This window comes from Somniosus microcephalus, unplaced genomic scaffold, assembly GCF_052327205.1.
Source record: "Somniosus microcephalus isolate GS21.2 unplaced genomic scaffold, FLI_Smic_1.0 unresolved_chr3, whole genome shotgun sequence".
In the NCBI taxonomy this organism is placed as follows: domain Eukaryota; kingdom Metazoa; phylum Chordata; class Chondrichthyes; order Squaliformes; family Somniosidae; genus Somniosus; species Somniosus microcephalus.
In genome coordinates this window covers 73371419-73384828 of record NW_028225181.1, presented here as the reverse complement: position 1 = coordinate 73384828, position 13410 = coordinate 73371419, and positions in this window count along the sequence as shown.

Genomic DNA, 13410 nt, shown 5'->3' with positions numbered 1-13410 from the left:
GAAAACATCCCCAGCCTATCCAATCTTTCCACATAGCAAAAATTCCCCAGCCCTGGCAAAATCCCCGTAAATCTCCTCTGCACCCTCTGTAATGCAATCACATCCTTCCTGTAATGTGTTGACCAGAACTGCACGCAGTATTCTAGCTGCGGCCTAGCTATACAGTTCACGCATTACCTCCCAGCTCTTATATTCTATGCCTCGGCTAGTAAAGACCTTTCTCCCAGTCCATCCACTAGAGGGTGCAGAGCAGATGTAATTTTTTTCACCCAAAGGGTGGTGGGGGTCTGGAACTCACTGTCTGAAAGGATGGTCGAGGCAGAGACCCTCAGCACATTTAAAAAGTACTTGGGTGTACACTTGAAGAGCCGTAACCTACAGGGCTGTGGAGCAAGAGTCTGCAGGACGGGTTCATGGAATCCATTCGGGACAGTTTCCTGGAACAAAATGTCATGGAACCAACAATGTTAGAACTTGTATTGTGTAATAAGACAGGGTTAATTAGCAATCTCATAGTAAAGGATCCTCTGGGGCAGAGTGATCATAATATGTTCGAACTTCACATTAATTTTGAGAGTGACTTGCCTAAGTCCGAAACTAGTGTCTTAAACTGAAATAAAGCCAATTACATTAGGTATGAGGGGCGAGTTGGCTGAGGTAGATTGGAAAAATAGATTAAAAGGTATGGCGGTAGATAAGCAGTGGCTAGCATTTAAAGAAATATTTCATAATTCTCAACTAAAATACATTCCATTGAGAAACAAAAACTCCACGGGAAGTGATCCAACCATGGCTAACTAAAGAAGGTAAGGATAGCATTAGATTGAAAGAAGCTTATAATGTTGCAAAGAATAATAGTAAGCCTGAGGATTGAGAGTTTCAGAAACCAGCAAAGATTGACCAAAAATTGATAAAAAGGGAAAAAATGCAATGACAGAAAACTAGCAAGAAATCTAAAAGCAGATTGTAAGATTTTCTACAAGTATGTAGGAAGGAAGAGAGTAGCAAAAGTAAACATTGGTCCCTTAGAGGCTGAGACAGGAGAAATTATAAAGGGGAATAAGGAAATGACAGAAAAGTTAAACAAATATTTTGTATCTGTCTTCACAGTAGAAGACACAAAAAGCATACCAAAAATGGTGGGGAACCAAGGGTCTAATGAGGGTGAGGAACTTAACGTAATTCATATACAGGAAACTTTGTGCTATCCGGAGGTGAGCTATCCGGCAATCTGGAGCCACCAGCAAAAATCAGCAGCCGTTTTTTATTCTTTTTTTTTTTGTTGTTGCTTTGTTTGAACAGTCAAGCTGTGCAAGGTCTGTAGCTATAGCAACAGCTTCATATACAGAGCTTGCAGGCCACGCCCGAGTGTTTAGAAGCTGTTGCTAAGCAACAGTGTTTGTTGTCAAATACAGAGATAAGAATCTCCATATCTCTCAACATTAACTCTGGAGAGTACGGCAGTTTGGAGGCAACGGCAGCAGCTCGGTCCTGTGGGTGCCGGATAGCACAAAGTTTCCTGTAAGTAGAGAAAAAGTACGAATCTAATAGGACTGAAAACCGACAAATCCCCTGGACCCGACGGCCTACATCCTAGGGTTGTAAAAGAGGTGGCTGAAGAGATAGTGGATACATTGGTTTTGATCTTCCAAAATTCTAGATTCTGGAATGGTCCCAGCAGATTGGAAGGTCGCAAATGTAACACCGCTATTCAAGAAAGGAGGGAAGAGAGAAAACAGGGCACGACGGGCCAGTTAGCCCGACATCAGTCATTCGGAAAACACTGGAATCCAGTGTTAAGGAAGTGGTATCAGGGCACTTAGAAAAATCATAACATGATTAGGCAGAGTCAACATGGTTTTATGAAAGGGAAATCATGTTTGACAAATTTATTAGAGTTTTTTGATGATGTTACTAGCAGGGTAGATAAAGGGGAACCAGTGGATGTAGTATATTTGGATTTCCAAAAGGCATTCGATAAGGTGTCACATAAAAGGTTATTGCACAAGATTAGGGCTCATGGGGTTGGGGTAATATAGTAGCATGGATCAAGGATTGGTTAACAGACAGAAAAGAGAGTAGGGATAAATGGATCTTTTTCAGGTTGGCAGGCTGTAACTAGTGGGGTGCCGCAAAGATCAGTGTTGGGGCCTCAGCTATTTACAATCTATATTAATGACCTAGATGAAGGGACCGAGTGTAATGTATCCAAGTTTGCTGATGATACAAAGCTAGGTGGGACAGTAAGCGGTGAGGAGAACACAAAGACTCTGCACAGGGATATAGATAGACTAAGTGAGTGGGCAGTAAGGTGGCAGATGGAGTGTAATGTAGGGAAATGTGAGGTTATTCACTTTGGTAGGAAGAATAGAAAAACAGAATCTTTTTTAAACAGTGAGAAACTTTCAAATGTTGGTGTTCAGAAAGATTTGGGTGTCCTCGTGCAAGAAACACAGAAAGCTAGCGTGCAGGTACAGCAAGCAATAAGGAAGGCAAGTGGCATGTTGGCCTTTATTGCAAGGGGGTTGGAGTATAAGAGTAAGGAAGTCTTGCTCCAATTGTACAGGGCCTTGGTCAGACCACACCTGGAGTACTGTGCACAGTTTTGGTCTTCTTATCTAAGGAAGGATATACTTGCCTTGGAGGCGGTGCATCGAAGGTTCACTAGATTGATTCCTGGGATGAGGGGGCTGTCCTATGAGGAGAGATTGTGTAGAATCGGCCTATACTCTCTGGAGTTTAGAAGAATGAGAGGTGATCTCATTGAAACATGCAAGATTCTGAAGGGTATTGACAGGGTAGATGCCGAGAGGTTGTTTCCCTGGGCTGGAGTGTCTAGAACTAGGGGGCATAGTCTCAGGGCATCGTCTCACAACGTGGACCACTTTCCATTCCTCGGGAGCCTACTGTCAACAAGGACAGACGTCGATGACGAAGTCCAACACCGCCTTTAGTGTGCCAGTGCAGCCTTCGGTCGCCTGAGGAAGAGAGTGTTTGAAGACCAGGACCTCAAACCCCGCACTAAGCTCATGGTCTACAGAGTAGTGATACCCGCCCTGCTGTATGCCTCAGAGACATGGACCATGTACAGCAGGCACCTCAAAGCACTGGAGAGGTACCACCAACGCTGCCTCCGCAAGATCCTGCAAATCCATTGGCAGGATAGGCGCACCAATGTCGGTGTTCTCACTCCGGCCAACATCCCCAGCATCGAAGCTTTGACCACGCTCGATCAGCTCCGATGGACGGGTCACATTGTCCGCATGCCCGATACGAGACTCCCAAAACAAGCGCTCTACTCGGAGCTCCGGCACGGCAAGAGAGCCCCAGGTGGGCGGAGGAAACACTTCAAGGACACCCTCAAAGCCGCCTTGAAAAAGTGTAACATCCCCACCGACACCTGGGAATCCCTGGCCCAAGACCACACAAAGTGGAGGAGAAGAATCCGGGAAGGTGCCGAACACCGAGTCTCTTCGCTGGGAGCAATCGGAAGACAAGCGCAGGCAGCGCACGTCAACCCAAGCGTCCACTTCGCCCCAAGAATCGCCCGCCTCCCCCCGGGCACCCGCTTCGACCCCAGGTTCCCAAAGATTGCCTGAGAGAGGCCGGCGCTGCTGTAAATGTCGGAGATTCTCTGATCCACACTCACCGCACCTTCCGCCGCTCCTCAGTCCCGCCGCCATTTTATCTCCTTCCTCAAACCGGAGCCTCATCCGGGGACTGCGAGCAGCACCGAGCATGCGCACTGCGGCCACACAGCGCGCGCTTAAAGTCCCTCACGGAGTCCGTCTCTTCTATTGGCTGCGATTCGTAGATTGACAGCTACGCTCACCAATCGCAGCCCGCAACGCCTGGGGGCCCCGCCCACTCTGGGTCACGTGGCTCCTGATCGGCCGTTCAACCGCCTCAGCGCGCGGGTGAGGTCATAGCCCCGCCCCCCGGCGAGCCCTTGTTGCCCAAGGTGCCGGCCGACTGCTGTCCCTTCTCCCCGGGCGGGCGGCGGCTGTCCTTCCCCCGGGAGGGGTGGACTCCTCTCTAACTCTGTTCTCCAACTGCTCCTCCCCGCTCCGGGCTGCGGTTTTATAGCAGCCGCCGGCCCGGCCAGCCCAGCCGCGCCTTCTGATTGGCTGAAAACCCGGCAAATCTCGGCCTCTGATTGGCGCGTTTTTCAATCCGCTCCAACCTCGGACACCAACGAAAAATGTAAGAAGTCACACAACACCAGGTTATAGTCCAACAGCTTTATTTGAAATCACAAGCTTTCGGAGCGCTGCTGAAGAAGGAGCAGCGCTCCGAAAGCTTGTGATTTCAAATAAAGCTGTTGGACTATAACCTGGTGTTGTGTGACTTCTTACATTTGTCCACCCCAGTCCAACTCCGGCATCTCCACACCAACGAAAAAGGCGGCTTATAGAATAAGAGCTCGTCTGTGAATCAGACTCGTTATTGTTAAAGTGATGGCCCTCTGTGGGACTGAATATTAACCAGTTATTAAAATCATTGCATCTGTGGGACTGAATAATAATCATTATTGTTAAAATCATTGCATCTGTGGGACTGAATAATAATCATTATTGTTTAAATTATTGCATCTGTGGGATTGAATAATAATCATTATTGTTCAAATTATTGCATCTGTGGATTGAATAATAATCATTATTGTTTAAATTATTGCATCTGTGGATTGAATAATAATCATTATTGTTAAAATATTGCATCTGTGGGATTGAATAATGATCATTATTGTTTAAATTATTGTATCTGTGGGATTGAATAATAATCATTATTGTTTAAATCATTGCATCTGTGGGATTGAATAATAATCATTATTGTTCAAATAATTGCATCTGTGGGATTGAATAATAATTAAAATTATGGTATCTGGGACTGAATAATAATTAAAACTATGGCATTTGTGAGACTAAATAATAATCATTACTGCTAAAGATTGTCATCTGTGGGACTGAATAATCATTTTAATTAAAATTATAGCGTCTGCGGGACTGAATAATCATTAAAATAGCATCTGTGAGACTGAATAATTCATTATTAAATTGTGAATTATGGCAAATTGATCCTTTAAAATTACTGGTTCCTGAATTGACAGATTTAAGTTCATTTTAGCTTTTCAGCGACCCGCTTGTAAATGAGATGCCGGTGTCGGGTCGGGGTGGACCTGCTTCAGCACCTTGTAGATGTAGATGTTGTAACTCTGCTTCCTGGTCTTCCTGCGCTTCTTGTCGCCTTTGGCCCGCTTCTTAGTGGCCGCTTTCTTCGGCCCCTTTTTCGGGGCGATGCCCCTGGACGCCGCTTCAGGCCTGGTGAATGGACGCGAGGGTTTGTGATGGAGAAAGTCTCCCGGACGCGCTATTTAATAGCTAGCCGTATGCAAATGAGGAATCAGAAAGTGAAGGATTCCTATTGGTGAACCAGCGCATAAGTATCCATTGTGAGTTAGGAACAAGGGCTGCCAACTGGCCAATCAGAAACGCTCATGGTGTTGCAGCTGGTTTCAGGCACGTGGGGGAGAGTCTCCACATGGCTGCAGCTTGAAAAATATATTGCAACAGGAAAATACTGCGGAATCTGAAATAACAACAGAAAATGCTGGAAATACTTGATGAAGGGTCCCAGACCTGAAACGTTAACTCTGTTTCTCTCTCCACGGATGCTGCCTGGCCAGCTGAGTATTTCCAGCATTTTCTGCTGAAAAATATATTTTTGGTACCATAAGTTGCCCTGTTAAATTGTAGAATGCTTGCCCGACATTGATCCAGCTGAATGTTGGGAAGACCGGTCCCCGCCACTAACTGCATCCCCACGTCACCGACTCCCTCCCTCTCCCTGGGCAGCTGGCTGAGCCAGACTGTTCGCAACTGTGGTGTCATATTTGGACCACCACCCCCCTCAGATGAGCTTCCGACCACATATCCACGCCAGCACTAAGCCCGCCTATTTCCGCCACCGGTACATCACCCGACCCCGCCTCTGCCTGAGCTCATCTGCTGCTGAAACCCTCATCCATGCCTTTGTTACCTCCAGACTTGACTATTCCAACGCACTCCTGGCCGGCCTCCCACATTCCACCCTACGTAAACTTGAGGTCATCCAAAACTCTGCTGCCCGTGTCCGCACGTGCACCAAGTCCCATTCAACCATTACCCCTTGTGCTCGCTGACCTACAGAGGCTCCCGGTTAAGCAACGCTTCGATTTAAAAAATCTCATCCTTGTTTTCAAATTCCTCCATGGATTCGCACCCCCCCACCTCCTCCCCCACACACACACAAAGCTAGGTGGGCGTGTGTGCTGTGAGGAGGATGCCGAGAAACTCCAGGGTGATTTGGACAGGTTGGGCGATTGGGCAGATGTATGGCAGATGCAGTATAATGTGGATAAATGTGAGGTTATCCACTTTGGTGGAAAAAACAGGAAGGCAGATTATTATCTGAACGGCAATAGATTGGGAAAAGGGGAAGTGCAATGAGACCTGGGTGTCCTTGTGCACCAGTCGTTGAAGGTAAGCATGCAGGTGCAGCAGAGGGTTAAGAAGGCAAATGGTATGTTGGCCTTCATAGCGAGAGGATTCGAATACAGGAGCAACAATGTCATGCTGCAGTTGTACAGGGCCTTGGTGAAACCACACCATGAGTATTGTGTGCAGTTTTGGTCACCTTATCTGAGGAAGGATGTTCTTCCCATGGAGGGAGTGCAGCGAAGATTCACCAGACTGATACCTGGGATGGCAGGAATGACGTATGAGGAGAGATTGGGTCAATTGGGCTTATCCTCGCTGGAGTTTAGAAGAATGAGAGGAGATCTCATTGAAATGTATAAAATTCTAACAGGACTAGACAGACTAGATGCAGGAAGGCTGTTCCCGATGGCGGGGAGTCCAGAACCAGGGGTCACCATCTATGGATAAGGGGTAAGCCATTTAGGACCGAGATGAGGAGGAATTTCTTCACCCAGAGAGTGGTGAACCTGTGGAATTCTCTACCACAGAAGGCAGTAGAGGCCAATTCATTAAATATATTCGAGCGAGAGTTAGATATATTTCTTAAGACTAAAGGGATCAAGGGATATGGGGAGAAGGCAGGGACAGGGTACTGAGCTTGGATGATCTGCCATGATCTCATTGAATGGCGGAGCAGGCTCGAGGGGCCGAATGGCCTACTCCTGCTCCTATCTTCTATGTTTCTATGTTTTTTCTATGTTTCTACCGTTATTTAATGGAATTAAATCCTCTCTACCTCTCTCTCTCCGCCTTTAAAACGCTCCTTAAAACCTCCGTCTTTCTGTCCTAATATCTCCCTATGTGGCTCGGTGTCAATGTTTGTCTGATTACTCTCCTGTGAAACGTCTTAGGACGTTTTACTACATTAAAGGCACTATATGAATGCAAGTTGTTGTTCGAATACCTAGACTAGGCAGATGGATCATGGAGACCTGGGATTATCGTTAGCAGCATGACTCGATATTTCATCCATAAACCACGCCTGAAATCAAATATAAAGAGGCACATTATTTGACAAAGATACACATAAAACATACAATAGTCACGCTGAAGCAAAGATTCTGCTGCTTGAACAGGTCTGGGAGGGTGGAGGGTGGGGGCTGTCCTATTGCACAGCACTAGAAAGGTATCCATTACAGTGGTATGCTGCACAGTGCATAATTATGCTCTCAGAAGACACGTCACCATGCAGTAGTTGGGACAGGAAGGACAGTCAGGATCGACAGAGGCTGAGCTCACGGCTGGCTGCTCCACCAGACTGGCGGCAAGGAAGACAAGCCCAGCAACTTCTAATGGACAACCATTTCAATTAGACATTCAAAGGTCACTTCAGCACCAGCATTGCTGAACTCATGTTCCCAACGAAACTGATGCACCAAACCCATCCACACCATTATGCTCTACCCAACCCCGGCCATCAAACATATCAATCCCATTCATTTCCTGCTACAGAAATGTGCCCCAGTAAGAGTGATAACGTGATTCCAATAAACAGTGCAGGATTCATTATGAATTAATGCCTCTTTATCCCACTGTTTCTCTGTGTCCAGCGCGTCTCCAACTACCTAATGTAAGCGACCTGATGGACATGACTGAATGTTTACTTGGATACAGATGACTCTTTACCTCCTTCTGCTGGGCCATAAGATTGCCCTGTTAATGCTGCATCTAACACTGCAGTGGCTGCCTGAGATTGCACTCTCTGGCTCAGTAGGATGGCAAGGATACAGCAGGACCCCGAGCAACAACTCCCTTCTCCAATATATCCAAGTTTGCTGATGATACAAAGCTGGGTGGGAATGTAAGTTGTGAGGAGGATGCAAAGAGGTGTCAAGGGGATATAGACAGGCTAAGTGAGTGGGCAAGAACATGGCAACTGGAATATAATGCAGAGAAATGTGAAGTTATCCACTTTGATAGGAAAAATAGAAAAGCAGAGTATTTTTTAATTGGTGAGAGATTGGGAAATGCTGGTGTTCAGAGGGACCTGGGTGTCCTTGTACACGAATCACTCCAAGTTAACATGCAGGTACAATTAGAAAAGCAAATGGTATGTTGGCCTTTATTACAAGAGGATTTGAGTATAAGAGTAAAGACATCTTACTGCAATTATATAGGGCCCTGGTGAGACCACACCTGGAGTATTGTGTACAGTTTTGGTCTCCTTACCTAAGGAAGGATATACTTGCCATAAAGGGAGTGCAACAAAGGTTCACCAGACTGGTTCCTGGGATGTGGAGATTGTCCTTTGAGGAGAGATTGTGTAGACTAGGCCTATATTCTCTAGCATTTATTAGATTGAGAGGTGACCTCATTTAAACTTACACAAGTCTTACAGGGCTTGACAGGGTCGATGCAGGGAGGATGTTTCCCCTGGCTGGGGAGTCTAGAACCAGAGGTCAGTCTCAGAATAAGGGGTCGGCCATTTAGGACGGAGATGAGAAATGTCTTCACTAGAGGGTTGTGAAACTTTGGAATTCTGTACCCCAGAGGGCTAAGGAGGCTCAGTCGTTGAGTATATTCAAGACAGAGAAATTGATTTTTTGATATTAAGGGCATCAGGGGATAGTTCAGGAAAGTGGAGATGAGGTGGCGGAGCAGGCTCGAAGGGCCAAATGGCCGACTCCTGTTCCTGTTTCTTATGTTCTTATCTGTGCCTACTCCTGCCGCGCCCCTCATTGTCAAATCTCGCAGTGAGGTTTACCAGAATTTTTACATTTCACAGACCTCTTTGTCGATTGAATGGGTGGCTATTAAAAGAGCCTTTTTTCTTTGGTTCAGATCCATAATTTTATTTTAATCTTTTCAACCACCGAATCCAGAGTGTCCGCCCCTGGTGTTTTAGCACGTACACCACGTCCAGGGCAGTGACCGTCCTGTGCTTCACGTGTTCCGTGTAGGTGACCGAGTCTCTGATGATGTTCTCCAGGAAGACCTTCAGCACACCCCGGGTCTCTTCGTAGATGAGACCGGAGATGCGCTTGACGCCGCCTCGCCGAGCCAGGCGGCGGATGGCGGGCTTGGTGATACCCTGGATGTTGTCACGAAGGACTTTGCTGTGCCGCTTGACTCTGCCTTTCCCCAACCCCTTACCCCCTTTCCCTCTGCCGGTCATAACTGAAACTTAAGATATTGCAAAAGAAACAACCCCAGTAATTGAATTGGGAATAAGAGTTTTTGGCGCCGCACACTCCTTTTAAACAATGCTGGCGGACCTGGTTGGAAACCCATAAATGGGCGGAGTCAGGATGAAAATGAGGACTCCCGGTTCCTTCTCAAGTAGCCGATATTGAACTGCACCCGTGGGGGAGATAAGCTAAATACTGCGAATGCTGTCAAACCTGAAATAAAAACAGAAACTGCACGGAATATACGCAGCAGGTTGGGCAGCACCTGTGGAGAGAGAGAGAGAGAAATAGAATCGATCTTCCTTGTGCCAGACCTTGTTTTGGACACAGTTTTGTCTCCTTCAGCTGTGCTTTATTAAAGTCCTTCCCAGTTTTTATCTCCCATTACATGTTTCGGTCCTTCCAGCAGACGACTTTTCCATTGTACCACTGCTTCCCCCCCCCCCTCCGCCTTTGTGGGGTGTTTCCAGTTCACCCGGGTTTTCACAAGTTAACAGGGGTGGAGGGTGGGGGTGGGGAGATGCCTTCAGTTAGATGCAACCTGGATGAAGGCAGCCTAGACACCTCTTTCACAGAGTGTTGTAATCGCTGATAAGCACAAAGTTTTAATATAATAATGACTGGGAGATGGCTACTCTCCGAGTCCTCCTGACCCTCGGACTTGAGCACCTACCAGCAATCAGTGAAATCCCAATTGTGATCTGAGGTGAAACCTTTGCTTTAGAAAGTAGCTCCAGGGGTTTCAGAATGCAAGGGCCACTGTATGTGCGTTGTCCATCAGCAGCTTTACCAGCACAAAAATTAATCAGAAGAGCAAATAACAGAATAAACAGCCACTTGCCAATATACAGACAAGACTGCTAGGAATCGTTCCTAATAGAAATGTTACTCCATCTCCCCATATTTCCAATTGCATGTGATTACTATGGTTTACAATACTAATCAATCTTTGCTAGATAGGAAGGTCTATAAATGCAACATTAATATTTTCTGGTCTATTTCTCAGTAATTGTTTTCCATTGTTTCCCTAAACCACTCTGTCTCTCCACCTCTCTTTCCTCCTTTAAGACACTCCTAAAACCTCCCTCTTTCATCCACCCTCATCTCTCCTTATGTGGCTCGCTGTCAAATTCTGCTCGATAATCGCTCCTGTGAAGCGCCTTGGGACGTTTTACTCCATTGTTGTTGTTTTGTGCACCTCTTAAGTTAATATGCAGCATATTCCTTTCTTTCCAGTGAAATTGGAAGTGGTAGAGAACCAGGAGCCAATGTCGGCCGACAAGAGCAGGGGTGATTTGTGAGCGGGACCTGGTGCGGGATAGGATACGGGCAGCAGAGTCTTGGATAAGCTGAAGTTCGCCGAGGATGAAGGAAGGGAGGCTGCCCAGGAGAGCCTTGGAATAGCCGTGCCTGGGGGGGGCGACAAAGGCATGGATGCGACTTTCAGCAGCAAATGGTCTGAGGCAGGGGCGGAGGCAGGCAATGCCACAGGGGTGGAAGTAGGTGATATTCGTGATGGAGAGTAAGGGGAGAAACCCAGGAGCTAGATTTTCACCTTAGCACTTAGGCGTAAAACAGGTGTTGTGGATCGGCTGTCCTTTAAATAAACCGCCCGATTTTCATTCCGTTGAATTAATGTAGTGAAAATTGGATGACTTCTATAACAGGAAGTCTCGCCAGATTCAACCCCCAGACTGAGCCTTATGACATTTATGAACTAGCAAAGCAGGTTCACTCCTAAGTTAGAAATTTCTTCCAAATCCATGGGAATCTTGAATTGTTTTTTTTATTGTTTTGAAAGCCTCTTGCATTAATATACAACATTCCTTTTCTTTTAAATTGGAGGTGTTAGGGAGCCAGGAGCCAAAGTAGGTCAGCAAGAGCAGGGGTGATTTGTGAGAGGGACCTGCTTTCAGCTGTGGCTCAGTGGGTAGCACCCTTGCCTCTTGAATCAGAAGGTTGTGGGTTCAGAGTCCCCACTCCAGAAATATCAGCACAAAATCTAGGCTGACACTCCAGTGCAGTGCTGAGGGAGCGCTGCACTGTCGGAGGTGCAGTCTTTCAGATGAGACGTTAAACCGAGGCCCCGTCTGCTCTCTCAGGTGGATGTAAATAGATCCCAAGGGCCACGATTTCGAACAAGAGCAGGAGAGTTATCCCCGGTGTCCTGGCCAATATTTATCCCTCAATCAACATAACAAAAACAGATAATCTGGTCTTTATCACATTGCCCATTTGTGGGAGCTTGCTGTGCGCAAATTGGCTGCTGCATTTCCTACACTGCAACATTAACTACACTTCAAAAGTATTTCATTGGTTGCAAAGAGCTTTGGGACTTCCTGAGGTCATGAAAGGCGCTATATAAATGCAAGTCTTTCTTTACTTAATCACGTTTTTTTAACTTGTCGCAAACAAGGCTTTTCGTTAGGCCTGTTATACCGAACGCTCAACCATTCCGTCCAGGGAGATCAAGACTGCCGTGCTTCTTCAGCCTGGGGAGAACTGGACAAACAGGCCAGGTTGCTTTCTTCAGTGCCCAGGGGTATTGCTTGGCAGGGCAAAAGCTCCAGTGGCAGAAATTGGAACAAAAAGCATATCCTTCCATTGTACTGGTTTGTGACCAAATTTTAACCTGGTCTTATGTAGTCATGAAATCTATAATGAATCTAAAAATGCAAAATTGGAGAATTTCCCCAGTCTCCTTTACGTTCTAAACATTGGTGATTTTAGCAAAGATGGCTATAAAACGGAGGATAGGAGTTAATGGACGTTTCATGGACTGGCAGAAAATGGGAAGTGGTGTCCTACAGGGACCACCGTTGTTCACCTTATAGATATATATATATAAATGATTTAGACTCAGAAATTGGAGATCTAGAGTCGAAATTTGTTGATTGGCATATAGGAACAGGAGGAGGCCATTCAGCCCCTCGAGCCTGTTCCACCATTCAATGAGATCATGGCTGATCTGTATCTCAAACCCCCTCTACCAACCTTGTTCCCGTGACCCTAAATACCTTTGCCTAACAAAAATCGATCAATTTGATGCCAAATTGGGGTGAGGTTGGGGGGCGGGTAGAGCTAATAATGTGAGGAGCTGCACCAAAACACAGGAAGATATAAACAGGCTTGCAGAATGGGCAGATAAATTGCAAATGAAATTCACTATAGCTAAGTGTGAGGTGGTTCATTTTGGTAGGTGGAATAAGGAGGCCACTTATTCCTGGGAATACAGATACAGTACGTAAATTGCTAACCGAAGTAACACACCTTGATAAGGTCATAAAGAGTACAAATAAATTACTGAGGTTCATTGCTGGAGAAATTGAATAAAAAGCAGAGATGCCAATTTATATAGAACCTCGGTTAGACCACCACTGGAGTACTGTGTACTGTTCTTGTATCCATATTACAAAAAGGATACTGAAGCATTGGAAAAACTGCAGGAAAGACTTACAAGAATGTTTCCAGAATCGAGAGCACGGGAACTATCAGCAGGCTGGGGTTCTTTTCTCCGGAGAAGTGATGACTACGAGGAGACCCGATCAAGGTCTTTCAAATTAGGAAGGGGTTCTATGGGGTGGATGTGGAGAAATTGTTTCCACTTGTGGGTCCAGAACAAGTGGGCTTAAACATAAGAGAGCCACTAACAGATCAAATAAGGAATTCAGGAGGATTATTTTGACACAGAGAGTGGTGAGAATGTGGAACTGGCTGCCACATGGAATGGTTGAAGCAGAGAGCACCGGTGCATTTAAGGTGAGGCT